This window comes from Hyla sarda, chromosome 3, assembly GCF_029499605.1.
Source record: "Hyla sarda isolate aHylSar1 chromosome 3, aHylSar1.hap1, whole genome shotgun sequence".
Taxonomy (NCBI): Eukaryota; Metazoa; Chordata; class Amphibia; order Anura; family Hylidae; genus Hyla; species Hyla sarda.
The window spans coordinates 275,035,974-275,056,614 of NC_079191.1; the positions used below are offsets into that span (position 1 = coordinate 275,035,974).

The following is a 20,641-nucleotide window of genomic DNA, read 5'->3' on the forward strand; positions in this document are numbered from 1 at the left end:
AATGTGCGAGTCGCAGCGCACATGCGGGACAACTAGCACATCGCAATGTGTCTTCTCGTAACGGCATATTGCCGCTCTGAGCAGACACAGGTAAAGCCATCATGCAGCGGTCCTTCATTGGTGGTTCTGCAATGTAAAATACGCTGTGGGTCCGCTCGTGTGAACGTACCCTTAGACAGCAGAGGATGACATGGTGTTTTGGGAGAAATAAAGGAGCCAAGAAACTACAGAGACAACACAACACTGACAATGAAAACTACACAGCTGCACACCTTTTTTCCCTGGCGTTACAGTAGTTTCACATGTCAGGACTTCTCTGCAGCCACAGCTTCTCTTATGCAAAATATCACAGCTCAGCTCACTCTCTACTTGCTGATCTCTGCTGCTCCATGGTTAACACAACATAACAATTCTTGTTATGGCATTTATTTGACGTTTAGAGCAAAAGCTGTTCTTAAAGGGGTACTCCGCTTCTCAACGGAACACACTGTTCTGAATGCTGGAGCCGGCGCTGGGAGCTTGTGATGTCACGCTCCGCCCCCTCAATGCAAGTCTATGGGGCGGGGTGGGACATGCATTGAGGGGGTGGGGACTTGCATTGAGGGGGCGGGGTGTGACATCACCAGGGGGCGGGACTATGACATGACGCTCTCCTGGCTCCGGCTCCTGCGTTCGGAACAGTTTGTTCCAAAAGCTGAGCAGTGGAGTACCCCTTTAAGCAGTCTGTTGACTATTCCATCCTCCAGTCTGTGTCAGAGAGGTGTGTACCAACCTGGTGATCATACCTGCTAGGTTTTAGCAGACCCAGATCACCTCTGCAGTATGTCAGCCCCAGTTACAGGGGGCATCAGCAAACAAAATAAAAAAAAATGCCACCAAACATTGTTTATTACCTTATTAGGGGCATAATGTATAAAATAAAAAAAATGCATAAGGATAGAACAATAAATAAATAAATAAAACTATTTAAAAAAAAATATCACACTTTCTGGACCCTTCCCCATTATGATTTCCTATACAGAAATGACCATAAATGTCCAGTTATGAAGGGTAGAAACTGGACAGTTTACATGTGTTTAAGGGAATGTATCATTTAAATATTTTTTCCTGATTAAAACCAGATAATGAAACATGTTCTTTTCTAATCTATTTTCTGAGTGCATTTTCTTTATTACATTTTTTGTACATTATTATGGTGGCTTCCATTTTGCGCATGTTTTTAACAGCATTTAGTGATGTACTTTATTACAGGACCCATGGACCATAGACAACAATACACAGGACCTGTCCCATTCAGATAATTTGGAGACCTTTATAGAGGTCATTCTACAGGGAGGGGGGATTATGATCTCTGCTGTGAATGGTGGTAAATCAAGTGTTATATCTCTACTAGTGTCACATTTTACTGTGCTCCGAGAAGAAAGGAATTACTGGGAAATGATCTGTACAGAAAAAGAAGTCTAAACTTAGTTTTAGACCTAGTGGCCAGAATGGAAACTGCAAGATTTAAGGATTATTATAAAATCTAGAGAGCATGACCCACTGAGAAGTGACACTATGGCAAACCTTTAGCTAGATATGTAGTCTTGGCAAACATTGCATAAGCCGTAAAAAAAAAGAAAACTAATTTGAGTGGCAGGCTATTATTAGTCAAAATAAGTGAGTAAGCTGGTGTATAGTTTTTCTGAATGGTGATCCAAGTTACATTAGATGACACTTTTGGTACAGATTATCAATTCATAGTCTGAAAAATCTGGTATTGTTTAGTAGAAGGAATGCTTATCATTAAATACAAGTGGATTTTTTTTTGTTACAGCCCAAAGAATTATCTTCATATTGTCAAGAATCTCTGCCAAACAGCGCTAGCAATACCAAATATATGAAATCCTTATTTTTATACCAATATATGTTTTCAGTTTAGCAATAATGATAATCTTCCAAGGAAATTTCTAAGCATTTCCAATAATTTTATTGACTTTTGGAACACATTTTCATGAGATAGGATCATTTTGTTAGAACAAATATACAGATTTATTTAAACAAGTAAAAATTTCCAACTTGCTGCTATACAGATATAGGCATCTAGCCATAAAGATGTACGCAAATCAATTTGTCAACCCTATTTTATATCAGTGAAAGCTATTGAAAATCCCCAATTTTTTCTGTCTGTTTTATGGATCTTATTTTCATTCCTATATCTGAAACAAATTATGTCTGTCCTGCCTGACTTCAAGCCTTATTGCAGGACATTGTAAGAGCCCCATAGAAGAAAAAGTTTTACCACTTTGTACCTAATGTCAGAAAGTGAAAGGAATGGTAGGCAGGATTGCCATGTTTCCCCATGAGACCTGTAGTATGTGGATACCAGGTTTCAGGAAGTTTATTATCATCCAGTGATAAGCTGGGTGCAATATGAGAAATCCAGAAAATAGTAAAAATTCTTGGTGAGACTTAGCTTGTTGGGGACTTTGTTAAGTCCTTTTATTAGGCTTGGATTCCTGGGCCACTTCAGGTTTCAGACTAGCCTAGGTCAGTACTAGTGACTAGGTGAGAGTTAGTCTAAAAGTGACACTGGGAGGGACCTGTAAAACAAATTTGATTAAGGAGGTTGTCAGTCTCAGGGAACATTGGAACCTGTGTGAGTAACACATTCTGTTGAATTTCGTGTTGGGTGGCTGGTAGTAAGCCACCTGTGTAGACTGGGACAATATCTGGATAGTGCAGGACAAGCAAAATTTATTTTTCTATTTATGTCTTAGAGTGAAGGTTGTATTTCCATGTCCCTGTCCCTGAGTGCTAGTTTGCCGCTATTTCACTGGTTGTATAGTACAGAGCTATAGGTAATTTCCAGTGTGGACTTTCAACCCGTTCTCGTAATATATTATTTTTTGAAATGTCAATAAAAAGTGGTGGGTCTAATTTCCTTGCAACCGTTTAGGCTTGAGCCATTTACTGCTTTAGGATTTCTATAACACAATATACCTAGATAACTGTATGTTACTTTCAATTGTTCCCAGAACAATTCTAAGATAACATGTCATGAGTTCTAGAAGATTAAAAAAAAAATACACAGCAAATAATATTTATCACGAGGACACAATAGTTATTAGAGATGAGCGAATTTTTGAAAAATTCGATTCGGTTGAATTTTCCCCCAAAATTAGTTTCGGTCTGAATTTATTTGCGGCAAATCGCTATTAAAAACAGCTATTTTTGGGCTACAGAGAGCCTCAATAGGGGTGTAGAACACTTTGTCTTGTCGTAACACGCATAGGGAGTGTGCTGTGTTAGTGAAATAATACTGTTTTTCAGTGTTAAGAATTGCGCTACAGGTGCACATGCCGGCTGCGAGCGCTTTGCTCCTGCTGTCGGCGGGGCTGGGATTCGCATCGCGGGACACACCCCTATGCGAGTCCCAGCCCGTCACTTACCATGCTCGTCTGACTCCTCTGCTACTGCTTCTCAGCTCCGGCGTGCGTGTCCCTGTCCCCTAGGGCACTCGCGTGCTGGAGCTCTGGAATTTAAAGGGCTAGTGCGTCCATAATTATGTCACACACCTGACACTTGTCTATAAGTTCCTGCACCTCCCCATCTTCCCTGTCGGATCTTCATTGCCAATAGCCTAAGATTAGGTGTTCCTTGTTGCCTGCTTACCTTATCCGTGTATCCAGACCTTCCCGCTACGTTATTTAATTTTGCAGCTTTGCCGCCTGCTTTGACCTTCTGCTACATCTGACTACACTACTGCCTTATCATTCGGTACCTCGCCTTGCCCAGCTACCTGTGTGGTGAAGCCATGTTGGGGGTAGCGACCTGGGTGTCACCTGCCACAGCAGGCCTATCCTGCCTTTTGGTGGGCTCTGGTGAAGACCAGCGGCACCTTAGACTCTGCTCCCCGATACGGTCCTAGTCATCAGCCACACAGGTTAGAGGATCCACATCCAGCTCTGTAACATTCAGTATGTAGATTACAGGCATTACTATTGGAATCACGCAGAGCGTCTGAATGTGGCAGCAGGGAGTTAATATGGCATCAAAATTGAAGAGATGAAAGAGATTTATTAATGTAAATTTTTATTTTATTTGAATTTATTTAAAATTTTTGAGTACCCATTCTGGTGAGCATTAAGGTAGAGGTCCGCCGCGAGGCTAGCTCCCACCTGTTCCACCCCCTGCCTTTCACCCCCCCCCCCCCCTACTGTCTTACTCTGTGTGGAACTGCAAATGTTTCATTTAATCAGTTATGGTTTATTGTTATTACTCCAACCTGTTTCATTGGATTCTTGTGGTAATTCCAGAAGTAATATATGAAGACGAATAGAGAAGAGTGAATAAAAAAAAAAAGTGATACATTCCCTTGTTTAGGCTGTCCTGCCATCTATGTGGTGCCTGAGCAAATAGTATGGTTGTCCATTGCAATCTTCAGTGATTTTGTGTTGTTTTCCTGTGCTCTGACCGATGCCTGATCTCTGGACTCTGCCTTGGCCTGATATACTGTATAGACCCTCCTTTGTATGACCTGGACTACTGACTATGAACCTGTGCTGCCTCCCACAATCTTCCTGTCTGTTCCAGGCTTCACTTCTCTGCTGTCTGCCTATGATCCATGCATGGACCAAGATTTGTCTTTGCCTGATTCTTCAATGCTTTGCACCAGTGTCTTCTGGTCCTTTGGTCAGCATCAATCCACATTGGGATAACTAATGGGAAGGGACCTGGTACTCTTTAGCAGCTCCCACATCCTATTGTAGGATAAAGCGTGAAAAACTAAAAGATACCTAGATTTCACTCCTAAACTTGGTCTATAGCCAAACTGGTTGGGAAGCACAGAGGGTCCATACCTGTTGCTCTGTTATTCAAGAAAAATTACTTTTGCTCAATTATCCCTGTTCTAAACTCAGAATTTCAATCTTCTAAAAGTTCATCTTGAAAAGCACGACTGAGGGATCAGTTACATTCTGCCCATTGAAGAATATAGAAGGGGAAGAGGGAGGGAGCTGTTGAGTAAAATAGGGCAGATACACAGAACATGTTAAAAACAGAGCATTAGGTTGAATACATCCAAGTGTTTGATTGATAACATACACGGCTGAGTAGTGCTTTATAATGTCCTCCATGCTTCTGCTGCTTCTCTGGGTGTGCTACAGAGATTTTGGGGAACAGGATCACTTTTCTGTATTTGCACAGTGTATAGAATACAACATTGTAGCTAAACTTCCCCTTTCATCTCAGGGAATGGAAAATTACAAATTAAAAAGCTACCTCTATGTTAAACCTTCAAGTGAACATTACACAATTACAGAAACCTGTTGTTGTTCAATGTGCATTGTTGTGGAATATTATGCACACCACACTTGCTCTCGACAGTGTTGCACTAATTCACAGTACACTAGTCTTCTTAAATGTGCCTGAATATCATGTGCCTTTTTTCAATAAACTGCATAGTCTGTGAATGTTGTCAGTGAGAAATTTGCACTGGAAAGAGAACAAGGTCAGTATAAGGCTGGGTTCACACTACGTTTTCTCCCATACGGGAGCACATACGGCAGGGGAAGCTAAAACCTTGCGCTCCCGTATGTCACCGTATGCGCTCCCGTATGTCATTCATTTCAATGAGCCGGCCGGAGTGAAACGTTCGGTCCGGTCGGCTCATTTTTGCGCCGTATGCGCTTTTACAACCGGACCTAAAACTGTGGTCAACCACGGTTTGAGGTCCGGTTGTAAAAGCGCATATGGCGCAAAAATGAGCCGACCGGACCGAACGTTTCACTCCGGCCGGCTCATTGAAATGAATGACATACGGGAGCGCATACGGTGACATACGGGAGCGCGAGGTTTTAGCTCCCCCCTGCCGTATGCCCTCCCGTTTGGGAGAAAACGTAGTGTGAACCCACCCTAACTGCAGCTGACTTGAAACTAATAAACTTTCTGTGCATTTTGTAACACCCTTTCCCTATACATTTATAAGATATCTGTCACCAGTATTCTACATGCATTTCTGATAGTCTCTGTTTAATGCATTTTATCCACAAAAACTAAAAGACTATATTAATGGTTCAATAAAAATGCAGAGTTTTAATGATATCATAATTTTCATGCTCCTAACATAAAAAATCACAGCAATTTACAGTCTTAATCACCAGGGATCCATCTAATTATGACTTGCAATTTAGTGTCTAATTTTATCAAACTCAGCCATAAGCTGTTGTACACATCACACTCTTCTATTTGTGCATATTATTGTTAAAGGAAATGTGTCATCAGAAAATGACCAATTGTGTGAATCAGGTTCTAATTTTAAACACATTCTATAACTCTTTTAGGATGAAGTGTGTACAGGTATGTACAGGTTCTGTTACCGGGGTTTGAAGTGTGCTCACTAGCTCTTACCCTGTGGGTCCCGGTTGCTATGAGCAGCAAGGACCCACAGTTAATTGCAGGCATAGCCGATTGGGCTGATACCCAGCATTAACCCTTTGGACGCTGCAATCAAAGTTGACTGCAGTGTCTACAATGCAGGGTTAACGATGTCGGTTAGCTCATTGCAGCTGATCCTGACATCCGCGGTGAAATCGCAAGTCCCGATCTGCTGAGTGGATGGGCAGTCGGTGCTCTGAGGCTCTGGCCAGCTTTGGCAGACTCAAGCAGCAGAGTATCGATAACACTGATAAATGCTATGCTATGGCATAGTATTAAACAGTGTATGCAATCAAAAGATAAGGGGATAAGTGACGGATCGCAGGGGGTCTGGTGGCTGTGACCCCACACTATCTCCTGTATGGGGAACTGGTATTGCCGCAGCTCTGCATGGCTAATGCTCGTGTCCTCGACCTCCCTGAGCTTGACAGAGATGCCCCCCCCATTCAGCTCTATGGAAGAGGTGGGGAAGTACGAACGCTGCATCTCTGCCTCCCCCATAAAGATACATGGAGGGGCTTGTAGGCTGAGGCATCATGTTGCGTCCGACACGCCTCCTGCAGATAGGGGATACGTTTTATAAGGCTACAGTACTCCCTTAATAAAAGTGAATGAACCCCTCCTCAATAAAAATGTTCAAATTTTTTAATACAATAATGTAATCAAAAATAAATAAACTTCCGAACGATTAAAATATAAGATTATTTAATATGTTTTTAACTTTTCACTCCATTATGAAAAATTTTCACTTGTTTGATTGAAATTCCAAGAAAAAAAAACTGTGCAAAGTAAAAAAAAACGTATGGTGCAAACCGGATGGCACCATGCACACATATTGTTTTGTACGGTTCCTATTGACTTCCATGCTAGAAAAAAAAACGCATATGGTTTAATACGGTTTTTCACCCGGACTAAAAACCGTGGTAGGCTATGGTTTTGGGTACGGGAAAAAAACGGACAAAACCATACAAGACGCAAAATGGATGCAATCAGAGCATCGTTTGGCATACGGTTTTCAATGGAGAGTCAATGCATACGGTTTTCAATATGGTTCCGTATGGTTTTCACATTGAAAATGCATACGGGAACTGTATGCAAAACCTGGTTTGAATGCACCCTAAAACTGTACAGTCAATGGCGTATACATAAAAAAACACCAAATTCCAAAACTGTGCATTTTTGGTCACTTTACACATCATAGCTGGACACTCACTGTTAATGACAGTTAATGACAGCGGCAATCATTAACCCTTTAGACGCCATGATCTAAAAGTTAAATAAAACATTTCCGGTGGCTCAGAGGGGCTCACAGAACCCCTGCAATGTGATTGCAGGGGTTCCTAGAGCTAAAACAGTGGAGGAGGATCCCCTTACCTGCCTCTGATCGCCGATTTACTGATGTAGCCTGGCTATATCAGTGGATTGCCGATCACACTCTGTAATGATGTGAGCAAAGGCATAGCATTATACAGTAAATGCAATCTAATGATTTCATATCAAAGATTTCATATTAAAAAGCTTAAAAAATTAAATAAAATAAAGTTTCTAAATTTATATAAATCCCCCTCCCCTAATAAAAAATTAAATTACTCTTATTTTCCAATTTTTCAAAAGAAATGAAAAAAAGTCAACATATTTGGTATCACCACATGCGTAAATGTCTAAACTATTAAAGTGTAATGTTTATGATCCTGCATGGTAAACAACGTAAACGTAATAAAAAAATCAAACACCAAAAATACAGATTTTTATAACATCATGTATCAGGGGAAAAAAAATTATTAAAAAAGTGATCAAAAAGTACCATGAAAGCAAAACTGGTACAGCTGAAAAATAAAGATAGCGGCACAAAAAATAAGAACCTCTTTAATCCCTGTATACAGAAAAATAAAAAAAAGTTATAGGGGTGAGAAAACGACAATATTATGCATATGAATTTTGTTAAAAGAAAGTTTGCATTTTTTTAAGTAGTACAATAATAGAAAAACAATCTAAATTGGTTATCGTTTTAAGTGCATTGACCTACAGAATAAAGATAATGTATCATTTTCACCATGAAGTGCACTGTGTAGAAACTGAAGCCACAACATTTACAAATAGCAGATTTTTTTTCAATTTCACCCCACAAATATATATATATTTTCTTTGTTTTGCCATAGATTTTGTTATGAAATGATTCATGCCATTACAAAGTATAATTGGTGACGCAAAAACAAGCACTTATATATGGGTCTGTAGGTGCAAAATTTAAAGCGTTATGATTTTTAGAAAGGGAAGAGGAAAAAACAAAAGTGCAAAAACAAAAATTGGCCTAGTCCTTAAGGCCAAAATAGGTTTGTTCCTTAAGGGGTTAAACATTTTAGAATTTTTTCTTATCTGATTTTTTTTGTATATTAAATAATCTTAAAATCTTGCTGTTTGATCATTTTCTCTTTGGACTCTCTCTACACACTGATCTGTGCACAGGTCACAGAGTATACCTAGAAAACGCCATAAAAGTCAATAAGTCACCTCCAAAGGTTCATTATACCTGTGGTCAATAGAACATGAAATAAAATCATATATATAATAATATCTGTATCCAGTTTTAATTGGTAAAAAAAAATACATTAGTGATAATCTTTGTGCATTTGCTTTTGTAGACTGCATGTACTGAATGTACTGCATGTATTTGCCTGAAAATTGTCTCATCTCTTAGTTTAAAAAAATACTTTTTTTTTTTTTATAAAACATGTAGCCTACTTTTGATTCTTTGTTTTTTTATGTTTAATCTACAAATGGGGTTTTGCTATCATGGACACAATGGGGTTTATTTACTAAGAGTGGAGTGTAGGTTTCTTTCTGGGTTTTGATTTCCGACAGATATTTTCCCAAGGTATTTACTAAGGTTTCCCTACACTTTGCACTTTTCCCTACATTTTGCTTTTTTTTACAACTGTTCTGATCTGTCGGATTTTCCTCCACCACATTTTCTGTGGAAACCATAGTAAATACGTTGGGATTTTTCAAAACTGTCGGGGCCATGCCCCTTTTGTCGGGACCACGCCCATGTTATCCGTGGGCACGCCCTCTTTTTGTTTTGTTTTTGGTCTCAAATTGTGTCGCAAAGGACGTGCAACACAATTTGGGCTCAAAACCCGACAAAAAAGAGTTGCGATCACATTAGTAAATTAACCCCAATAACTTTTATACATTTAAAAATTTCCGAATAAATGTTTTTTTTTTTTCAGGTCTTCATCTTTTTAAAATCTTTTCAAAACATTTAGTTCTTTTTTTTTTAGAGATGTTTTTTCTCAACTTTCCCAAGCCAAGTACCCTCTACAGACTAGATCAAAGTACTCCCAAGACTATGATCATACACTTTGCTGTCTACTAAAAGCACAACATGAGGGCAATATGATCACCCCATAAATACGTGGTATGTACTTTCTGTGATACATGTAACTCAGGTTAAGAGTCAAGGTTCTACAACAAATATTGTTTTGTGTATTTCCTTGTCTCACTAATGGTGTCTTGATGGCTCCATATTCCTCCAGAGCTACAGTGCTGTGTTTTTTTTTTTTTACAATAAAAGGATGGGCAGAAACCTCCTTTATCAAAACCAAAGTAAAAGTTTAGCTTGATTTTCTTTGGTTATATGAGGGTGACAGTTTTGATGGGCTACAAAGGTTATTTTCAGTATAGTTTTAGAAACACTTTCTTTTTTACTTACATTTTAGAAAACATTTTGAAAAGAAAATAGTAGTTTTGTCTCAAGATGTACTTCTCTAACAAAGGCTAGTTATTTTTTCGTATCAATATTGAGTTTATTTTATTTATATTATTCTAAAACATAAGGGTTTTACTAAGAAACTGAAAAATGCTCCTTCTAGTTTGGGTTTTCAGATCCTGTATACAGAATATTTTGAATGTAACTGTTGCCTTTGGAATGGGCAAAGTACAGACATAAAATATATTCTAAATTATCAGTCTTAATACAAGATTTTCTAGAAAATGAAAAGGTGTTTTTATGTGAACTTAACCTGTTCTTGCAGTGTGCAAAATGTGCCATAGTAAATTATTCCTTAAATATCCAGGAATACAATTAAAATACTAAAAATATATGTATTTTAGTACCTAATGGTCAGTATCGAAACTTTGCTCCTGCTATATTATCTGTTAGGTAGTTCTTGGACCGCCACTACTCAAAGGAAGGGGGGATGGTGTCCTTTGTCCTTTCCTGTGAACAGAGTTGCCACTGAGCATGCACGTTGCAGCTATTTTTACCCTGTATGCTGAATAGAGCTAGCTAATGAGTGAATAGACCAGTGTTTCCCAACCAGGGTGCCTCCAGCTGTTGTAAAACTACAACTCCCAGCATGCCCGGACAGCCGAATGCTGGGAATTGTAGTTTTGCAACAGCTGGAGGCACCCTGGTTGGTAAACGCTGGAATAGACTAACATAATAAAATACTCAATAAGGTTGAAAGAGACAACCATCCTTTAACCCCTTAAGGACCAAGCCCATTTTCACAGGCCAATTTTATTTTTGCGTTTTCGTTTTTTACTCCTCACCTTCTAAAATCCAATAACTCTTTTATATAAACGGACAATTTTCATTTTTATTGGGGGAGGGGGTTTTTCGCTTATTTTTTTTACTTTTTCTTTTTACATTTTTCAACCTTTTTTTTTTTTTTTACACTTTTTATGTCCCCATAGGGGACTATCTCTAGCAATCATTTGATCGCTAATACTGTTCAGTGCTATGCATAGGACATAGCACTGATCAGAATTATCAGCTATCTCATGCTCTGGTCTGCTCGATCTCATACCATAGCAGGAAATGCCGGGAGACGGACGGTGGCAGGTGAGGGGACCTCCGTCTGCCATTACAGATGATCGGATTGCCACGGCAGCGCTGCGGGCAATCCGATCATCTATTTTAACTTGCACATTGCCGCAGATGCCGTCATCTGTACTGATCACAACATCTGAGGGGTTAATGACGGACATCAGTGCAATCGCGGATGTTGGCCATTACCGGGGGGTCCGATGCTCGCGGTCATACACAGGACGTAAATGCACGTCCTGGTGCGATAAGTACCGCCAAACATTAAGGGGTTAACTTTAAAGTGGTACTACGGTGAATTATTTTTCCCAAATCAACTGGTGCCAGAACATATTTGTAAATTACTTCTATCAAAAAACATCTTAGTCCTTCTAGTACTCATCAGCTGCTGTATGCTCCACAGGAAGTTCTTTTCTTTTAGAATTTATTTTCTGTCTGACCACAGTGCTCTCTGCTGACACCTCTGTCCATATCAGGAACTGTTCAAAGCAGGAGCAAATCCCCATAGCAAACCTCTCCTTCTCTGGACAATTCCTGAGACAGACGGAGGTGTCAGGAGAGAGCACTGTGGTCAGACAGAAAAGACATTTAAAAATAAAAGAACTTCCTTAGGAATATACAGCAGCTGATTAGTACTGGAAGGATTGTGATTTTTTTTATAGAAGTATTTTACAAATCTGTTTAACTTTCTGGCATCAGTTGATTTAAAAAAAAAAATAATTGTTTTTCACCAGAGTACCCCTTTAACCTATGTCCCTATTGTGTTGATCCAGGGGACGGGTGCTTTTCTTCCTGACTCCATATATGGATTCAGAATAAATTCCTGGATCAACATTCTGTCCCTATAAATCAAGTACCCATAACTAATGTTATTACTCTCCAGAAATGAATCCAGGCCCTTCTTGTACTCATATGCTTGACTACCACTCTATTTAAAGACAGAACAAGGCACCCTTGATGTCATGAACAGTAAATAATTCAATCTTATATTTTTAATCTTTAGATAGTTCTTTTTAGGCCTTGTTCACAAAAAGTTATTATCCAGTTTTTCCTATAGCGTAGTGTCACACACACGTGTCTTTTGGAAAAGTTCTGCAGTTTTTTTTTTATCAAAAAATTGATTCAGAACAGATGGGAAATATAAAGGAAATTATTATAATTCTTCTTGCTAGTTCTAACCTTTGCTTTAGCTTCTAAAAATTAAATGAAAAACTGCACTGGCATTCTTTATGTCTCTGAATCTGCCCTTTCCTTTGGCTTTAAAAAACTGAATGAAAAACTGTAGTAGCATTTTTTATGTATCTGAATCTACCATTTCCTTAAAAAAAACACTGTTAACCTATTATTGAGGATCAATCCTGATTTTGGCTAAAAACAATACGAGTATAAAAACTGCACCAAACCAGAACACTGTAATGAGGATATAAGAGCTAAGTTATTTTTAAACAGCAAACAAAAACAACTATGTAGTTAGTCAATTTCCAATGTGTTCATGACATGCGAGGAGGAAAAACTCACAATTAATCACACATAAACAAATGAGCATGTTGTATTTAAATACCACTTAGTATTATTACTCTTTAATTCTGTAAGTCCTTAATACAGTGCATCTGCTAATACTAGGCCATATGGCACCCAGATCCACAAACAATTAATATCAGTGAGTTTAAGTGTTTTTTTTTTTTTGCTGACTTCCTAATGCAACAAAGATATGTTACCAGCAGTCTAAGATCTACAATACAAGTCATTCTAAGTAATTAATCTTAACCTTGCAAACCTCCAGTGTAAAGGTCCTAAGAACCCTTTACCGATGTGTTTACATTAAAGGAATCATAATACAGCCAGAGCTCATTTCATGCCATTTAAATACAAATTCTGTATTTTACCTTTTACATACAGTAATCTGACATATATATAACAAGAGTTCTAATTAGAATATTTCCCCTTGAATATTTTTCAGTCTTTCTTTTGTATTAAGTCTACTACACAAAGGATGAGTATTAAGGACTGATTATTTAACAGTTGGATTATTTCATTTTGTAAGCCTTTCGGGGTATTACCATCATAAAGCCAATTTATTGTTCTCAATCCAATAAACATCTGTACTTTTTTTAAGTAAATCTTCAATTCAGTTGGTTTAAGAGATCTATTGATAACATCACATCACTTTTTCAATAAAAAAAGATATAAATGGTCTATCTAGCACTGAGATGACATCTTTTATAGTTTTATGAACTTTACCAGACTATTAATTGCGATATTTATTAAAGTAAATGCTTACACACGAGGGCTTGTTTTGTGAGACAAGTTTAAGGTTTTTTATTTTTCATTAAAGACATTGGGGGAGATTCTCAAAGAATTTTGCGCTAAAAAAAAATCTATTTTGTAGCAATCTATTTTTTTCTTGGTCACTGCACCTGCACTCACATTTAAGCTCAGAAATGTTTTATTTATAAAGTTATCGCTTGTCTGGGCACTAGTAACCATGGAATATTTCGTAAGATGTTTCCACCAGAATTTTCTGGGGTGTAAAATTTGACGCCAAACTCGGCAATTCTGACGCAAAATAATCCAATATGGCTGCAACAAAAAAAAAACTTTTTGGAGCAAAACATTTTCAAAGTTGCACAGAAGATCTTTTAAAATGTGAGGGAAAAAAAATTGTAAATAATATCCCTGGAACAGAAATGACAGTACTTTTTGAGAATCTCCTCCATTGTGTACTGGAAATATTTTTTAATACGGTAGATTATTTTGTTAGATTTTTTTGCTGAGCATTTTGCCTTTTTTACCATTTTTTTTTTTTTGCTTTTGCAATGTGGCAAACTCTACAAAATACTATACGATTTTGAATCGCAGCATATTATGCCCATCCCCCATGAGATTCGATTAGGGATGAGCGAATCGAATCTGATGAATCCTAATTCGTTACGAATTTCAGGAAGAATTTGATTTGGAACGAATGCGAATATCGCCGCGATTCGATGGCATGGATCGCTTCATTACACTCCATTTAGTGCGGTCCAGGCTCCAGGGCATCTAAAATGGCAGATGCACATGTGAGGACATGGGGCAAGGAACTCTGGGAAGGTGGGTAGGTGGGATGACGCTGAATACCATGCAGCATGCAGCCTATCAGCAGCCAGTCACCCCTGTGATGTCACAGCCCTATATAATCGGCAGCCATCTTGCGGCCAGTCACATGAGCGTTCTATTGCAGATAGAGAGGGACAGCAGCGATTCACCTCAAGCCCAAATCCAGCCTAGAAGCACTAATAGGGAAGGGAGAGAGATTGAGAGAGAAAGTGCAATTGTGGATGCATTACACAGCGACTGTGTGCTACAGCACTGGTGTGTACAACAACTGAAAAGCTAATAGTAGCCAGCCAATTAGGGTGAGCAGAGCACTAAAAGTGTATTGCCCTCTATTAAGTGGAACCTGTGCATACATCTAAGTGGTGTACCATTTTGTTTCTGTTAAAGTATTAAGAGTCTAGTTACTGTGAAAGGCCAGGCAAAAGTACACACCTGCGGGAGTTGTAGACAGATACTGTTTTAAGCATACAGGAGCACATTGTACTCCCTTCATAAGTGCATATCACATACGTACATCTAAGTGGTGTACCATTTTATTCCTGTTAAAGTCTCAAGGGCCTAGGTACTGTGAAATACCTGCCAAAAGTACACACCTGCTGGTGTTGCAGGAAAATACTGTTTTAAGCTAGTGGAGCGCATTGTACTCCTCTCATAAGTGCATACTATGTACGCACATCTACGTGGTGTACCATTTTGTTCCTGTTAAAGTCTTAAAGGCCTAGTAACTGTGAAAGGCCAGCCAAAAGTACACACCTGCTGGTGTAGACAAATACTGTTTTAAGCATAGTGGAGCACATTGTACTCCTCTCATAAGTGCATACCATATACATACATCTAAGTGGTGTACCATTTTGTTCCTGTTAAAGTCTTAAGGGCCTAGTTACTGTTAAAGGCCAGCGAAAAGTGCACACCTGATGGTGTTGTAGACAAATATTGTTTTAGGCGTAGAGGAGCGTATTGTCCTCCTCTCATATGCGCACTAAGTATGTCAGGCAGAGAAGTGCCAGGACATGCACAGAGGAGTATCAGAGGCCTAAATTCATCAGGCAGAGGTCACAGCAGGAATCACAGCGAGAGGGCTGAGCTTCCGGTATCAGCTAGCGGTTGTGTCTCGACCAGCAACCCATCTGCCATTGTCGATTGGTTAACATGGTCATCCACTTCTTCAAAAGTGACATCTGACACCCCCAGTCAACAGTCTGTGGGTTCCTCAGACACAACCCTCAGTTGGCATGGCCTTGGAGCAGTCCCTGTCCTCCCATTGCCTCTCTCCTATGCTGTTCCCTCCCCCACAGAAGTATCTTATGCTGTGGGTTGAGCTCCACTATTTAGTGAGGACGATTTACTAGAAGACAGTCAGCAGCTACTGCCCAGCCAAGAAGTGGAGGAGACATCCGCCGCTTCCTCCGCTAGGTGGGCAAGTAGTGATGAGGAAAGTGGCATGGAAGGTGGTGATGCGAGCGTTAAGGCTATTGAGACGCTATTGAGGAACCTGAGGAGGACATCAGGGACATGCAGACACAACTTGATGATGATGAAGACGATCGAAATTGGGAGCTGGGTGCAGAAGGGGCTTCATCATCATCAGGAGAAGAGGGTTGCAGGTTGCCCGTGAGGCAGCAGCTGAGCCAGCAAGGTGGTAACATGGTTGGCAGTCAGCATGGTGGCAGAATTGGAAAGTCTGGAGCCAAACATGCCCGGGGTAGACCACCAGCTTCACGGTAGCCTACCTTCCCGGGAGGTAGTGGAACAGGGGTTCCTGGAGGCGTCGGCAGTAGCAGTCAATCAGTGTGGACTGTTAGTGGGAAAATCAGCTACTTAGTGGTGTGGCAGTTTTTCATCAAGCATCCGGAGGAGGTTAACATGGCCACATGCAAGATGTGTCGGCAGAAGGTGAAGCGTGGCCAGGGTCCCAATATGTAGAATCACCAAAAAGCGGACTGGGAGTACCGTGGCTCCGATGTGGTGGTCCAGCCGCTCCCTGTTTCAGCCAGCCAAGGCTCCACCACCTAAGCCAAAGGGAGCTGTGTGTTATATCCATCTTCTCGCTCCAGATGCTCCTGCTCCTCCAACTTTGAGTCAGTCATTCCGCCAGCAATCCATCAGCGAAGCAATGTCCAAGAGACAACAGTATGTGCTCCTGTCCAAGTTGCTAGTGCTGCAGTCCTTCCCTTTTCAAGTGATGGACTCCGCACCTTTCAGAGAAATGATGGCTTGTGTTGAGCCAAACAGAAGGCGGGCCAGTCCTTGAGCCTGTCAGTGTGTACCAAAGTGCACGGCATCTACGACGTGTGGAGCTGTAACTATTGTTAGGGACAAAACATGCCTACTGGGTGAATGTGGTTCCTGCACAGCCACAACAGCAACTTGGACCGGTCACGCCACTTCCACCTCCATGCTCTCAGGCCGTTGGTCCTGTGACAGTGTGCGACTCCGCCTCCTCATCCTCCACCGTGTCCTCAGCCTCCACTGCACAGACAAGTCTCAGTGCCCCTCCAGAATACCATGTGTGCAGGGCACGGCTGTGTCACGCTGTTCTTCACATGGTTTGCCTTGGCGAACTGAGTCACACAGTGGAGGAACTGCTAAAAGTCATTCATGAAGAAATCGAATCATGGCTTACATGGTGACCGCCAATGGGAAGAACATTTTGTCTGCGTTGGCACAAGTGCTCAATCTGGTTGTCAAGTGGTTCCTGAAGTGTTCCCCCATCTGCAAGACATCCTAACAATGAAAAGGAAACTTTACATGCACTTTAGCTACTTGTACACCGCAAAGCACACCCTCTTTGAGCTGCAGCGTCAGAACGGTATCCCCCAACATAGTCTGATTTGTGACGTGGCCACACGTTGGAATTCCAGCCTCCATATGTTGGACCGACTGTATGAACAGAGAAAAGCCATCACCGATTTCTTGATGATCCAAGCGGATAGGGGTACTCCACTGTGTAACTTCAATGTGAACCAGTGGCAGCTCATACGTGACACCTGCCGTTTGCTTAGGCCCTTTGAGGAAGCCACATTATTAGTAAGTCGTCAGGATTACGGGATGAACGACGTCATTCCACTGCTTTATTTTCTACAAGTGTTGGAAATGATGGCTGATCAGGGCAATGGAGAAGTTGTGCCTACATCTCACGGCCACATGAGCCCAGTGGGGGCTGAACTGGAGGAGGAGGGGGACAGTGGAGCACAGTTTAGGTTTTGTCAAATGGGCGGATTTTCTAGTCATCTGACTGGAGAGGAGAAGCAGGAGCAGCCAAAGGATCTAGAGGGTTATGAGCAAGGCGAGACAGAGGACCCAGACACACTTTGGCAGTATGCAGTGGAGATGGAAGCAGGGAGTCCCTCTGAGTCACTTGCACAAATGGAACAATGCATGCTCACTTGCTTGAGTATTGACCGCCGAATTGTCACCATTTGGCAGCGGGATGACTTCTGGCTCTGCATCTTATTGCACCCTCGCTACCGGAACAAAATGGGGGCCTTTTATACACCCACTGAGAGGGAGGACAAACTGACCTACTACAGAGACATGCTACGTAGTCAGTTGGCCGATGCCTATCTGCGCTATCGTCCATCCCCTTGCAGGTCGGACTCGGGGGGCCCTCTGCGCTCACCTTCCACTTCCATGGCTGCTGGGGAGGGGTGGGGTGGAAGGGGATGTACCAGCTCCATCAGCAGCAGCCTGAGTCTACAGTCACTGATGAGTAGCTTTCTTCACCCGCATAGTGAAGCAACTCATGAGCAGCAGGTAGACTTGAAGCAGGACCTGATCCAGCAGGTTGTGGCATGTTGGCTTACATGAACATGCCAACACAACTTGAAGATTTGCTGGACTTCTGGGCAGCCAAACTTGATTTGTGGCTGCATGTAGCAGAGTTTGCCCTGGAAAAGCTGTCTTGCCCGGCCAGTAGTGTGCCATCAGAGCGGGTGTTTAGTGCGGCAGGGGCCATAGTAACCCCAGGGAGAACTCGTCTGTCCACAAAAAATGTGGAGAGACTGACCTTTGTGAAGATGAATCAGGCATGTATCAGCCAGGATTTCCACCCACCAATGCCTGATGCATCAGAGTAGATTGACCATGGTGCCACACCAACACATCACAAATATGGATAGTGCCAAACAGATTTAAGGCGCTGCTCCACAGTTACAGATATTCCTCCGCATCAGACCACAAGTAAGTATTGAGGATATGCATTACGTAAAACTTAACTTTTAATAATATTCTTAGGATAAATATGTATACCCCAATTTTTTTTTTAAATCAAACAAAAGGAAAGGCAAAAAACATCATGTGCCACCTACACCACCAAATATTGATGTGATGCAAAGACCTCTAAAAGGTGGAAGGGAACAACATTTGGTCCATTGTAACCGGTGGGAGTAACCACTTCCCCGGTAAGGCCCTACTCTCGCATTATTAATTTCCACACGGCCCCACACACAGGAACTTCTCCCTATTTCCACCTACAAACACTGCCATTTCCCAGGGTTTTTAGGTGGAAATACGGAGAGTTTCCTGTGTATGGCTGCCCTTTTTAGTGAAAGTAACACTTGCCAAGAAGGGAATTAATAGGGTGAGAGTAGGGCCTTACAGGGGAAATGTTTACCCCCGCCTGCTACAATGGACAATACGTTGTTCCATTCCACATTTTTGAGGAAAGCGTTACTTATTTTAAAAAGGGCGGCCCCATACAGGATAAAAAAATCCCTATTTCCACCTAAAAACCCTGGGAAATGGCAGTATTTGTAGGTGGAAATAGGGAGAGTTTCCTGTTTGGGCCATCCTTTTTAGGGTAACACTTGCCAGGTAGGGAATTAATAATACAAGAGTAGGGCCTTAAATGGGAACTTTTTACTCCCGCCGGTTGCAATGGACCATACATTGTTCCCTTCCACCTTTTAGAGGTCTTTGCATCACATCAATACTTAGTTGTGTAGGTGCCACATGGTGTTTTTTGCACACCTTTCCTTTTGCTTGATTTAAAAGAAAATTTGGGTACATATATTTTATCCTAAGAGTATTATTAAAAGTTAAGTTTTACATAATGCGTATCCTCAATACTTACTTGTGCACACTAACACTTTCACAAAAGAGACTGTTTTCTCTGCCTACCTACCTCAGCTACTATTCTAATGCTGCCACCCGCCTGATGCCATACATCTGATGCCAAGCAGTGGTGTACCAAGGGGGGGAGGGCGGCCCGCCCCGGGTGCCACTCACAAGGGGGTGCCATGACGGAGTCACCCACCCATTCCAAACTAAGGGTCCGCATCATGTGCCAAATGCTCTAGGTATGCCCCTGATTCCAAGTTCTCCTTTTTTCACGCACCTTCATCACAGTTACTAGTATTGCCACCCACCTGGCTCATTCTGTCACCATATGGTCTCCTCATGCTAATGCCAGCTCCAAGCTGTCTCATACTGCCACCATGTGTTCTCCTCATGCTGATGCCACCTTCAGGCTGTCTCATTCTGCCACCATATGTTCTCCTCATGCTGATGCCACCTCCAGGCTGTCTCATTCTGCCACCATATGTTCTCCTCATGCTGATGTCACCTTCAGGCTGTCTCATTCTGCCACCATGTTCTCCTCATGCTGATGCCAGCTCCAGGCTGTCTCATTCAGCCACTATATGGTCTACTCATGCTGCTGCCAACTCCAGGCTGTGTCATTCATCTACTATATGGTCTCCTCATGCTTCCACCACCTCCAGGCTGTGTAATTCAGCCACTATGTAGTCTCCTCATGCTTCCGCCACCTCCAGGCTGTGTCATTAAGCCACTACATGTTCTCCTCATGCTGCCACATACTCCAGGATATGTCATTCAGCCACTATATGGTCTCCTCATGCTTCCACCACCTCCAGGCTGTGTCATTCAGCCACTATATGTTCGCCTCATGTTGCCGCCAACTCCAGGCTGTGTCATACAACCAATATATGGTCTCCTCATGCTTCCGCCACCTCCAGGCTGTGTCATTAATCCTCTATATGTTCTCCTCATGCTGCCACCAACTCCAGGCTGTGTCATTCAGCCACTATATGGTCTCCTCTTGCTGCTGCCAACTACAGGCTGTGTCTCAGCCACTATATGATCTCCTCATGCTGCCGCTACCTCCATGCTGTGTCATTCAGCCACTATATGGTCTCCACATGCTGCCGCCACCTCCACGCTGTGTCATTTAGACACTATATGGTCTCCTCATGCTGCCCCCACTTCCATGCTGGGTCTTTCAGCCACAATATGGTCTCCTCATGCTGCTGTCTCCTCCACTCATGGGTCATTCAGCCACTA

General features: G+C 41.6%; 1 long non-coding RNA gene across 1 annotated transcript in view; it reads right to left on the bottom strand.

Moving 5' to 3' along the window:
- The window catches only part of LOC130360768 (uncharacterized), a 78,602-nt gene that overhangs the window by 50,338 nt on the left and 7,623 nt on the right, over positions 1–20,641 (bottom strand). The window lies entirely within an intron of this gene.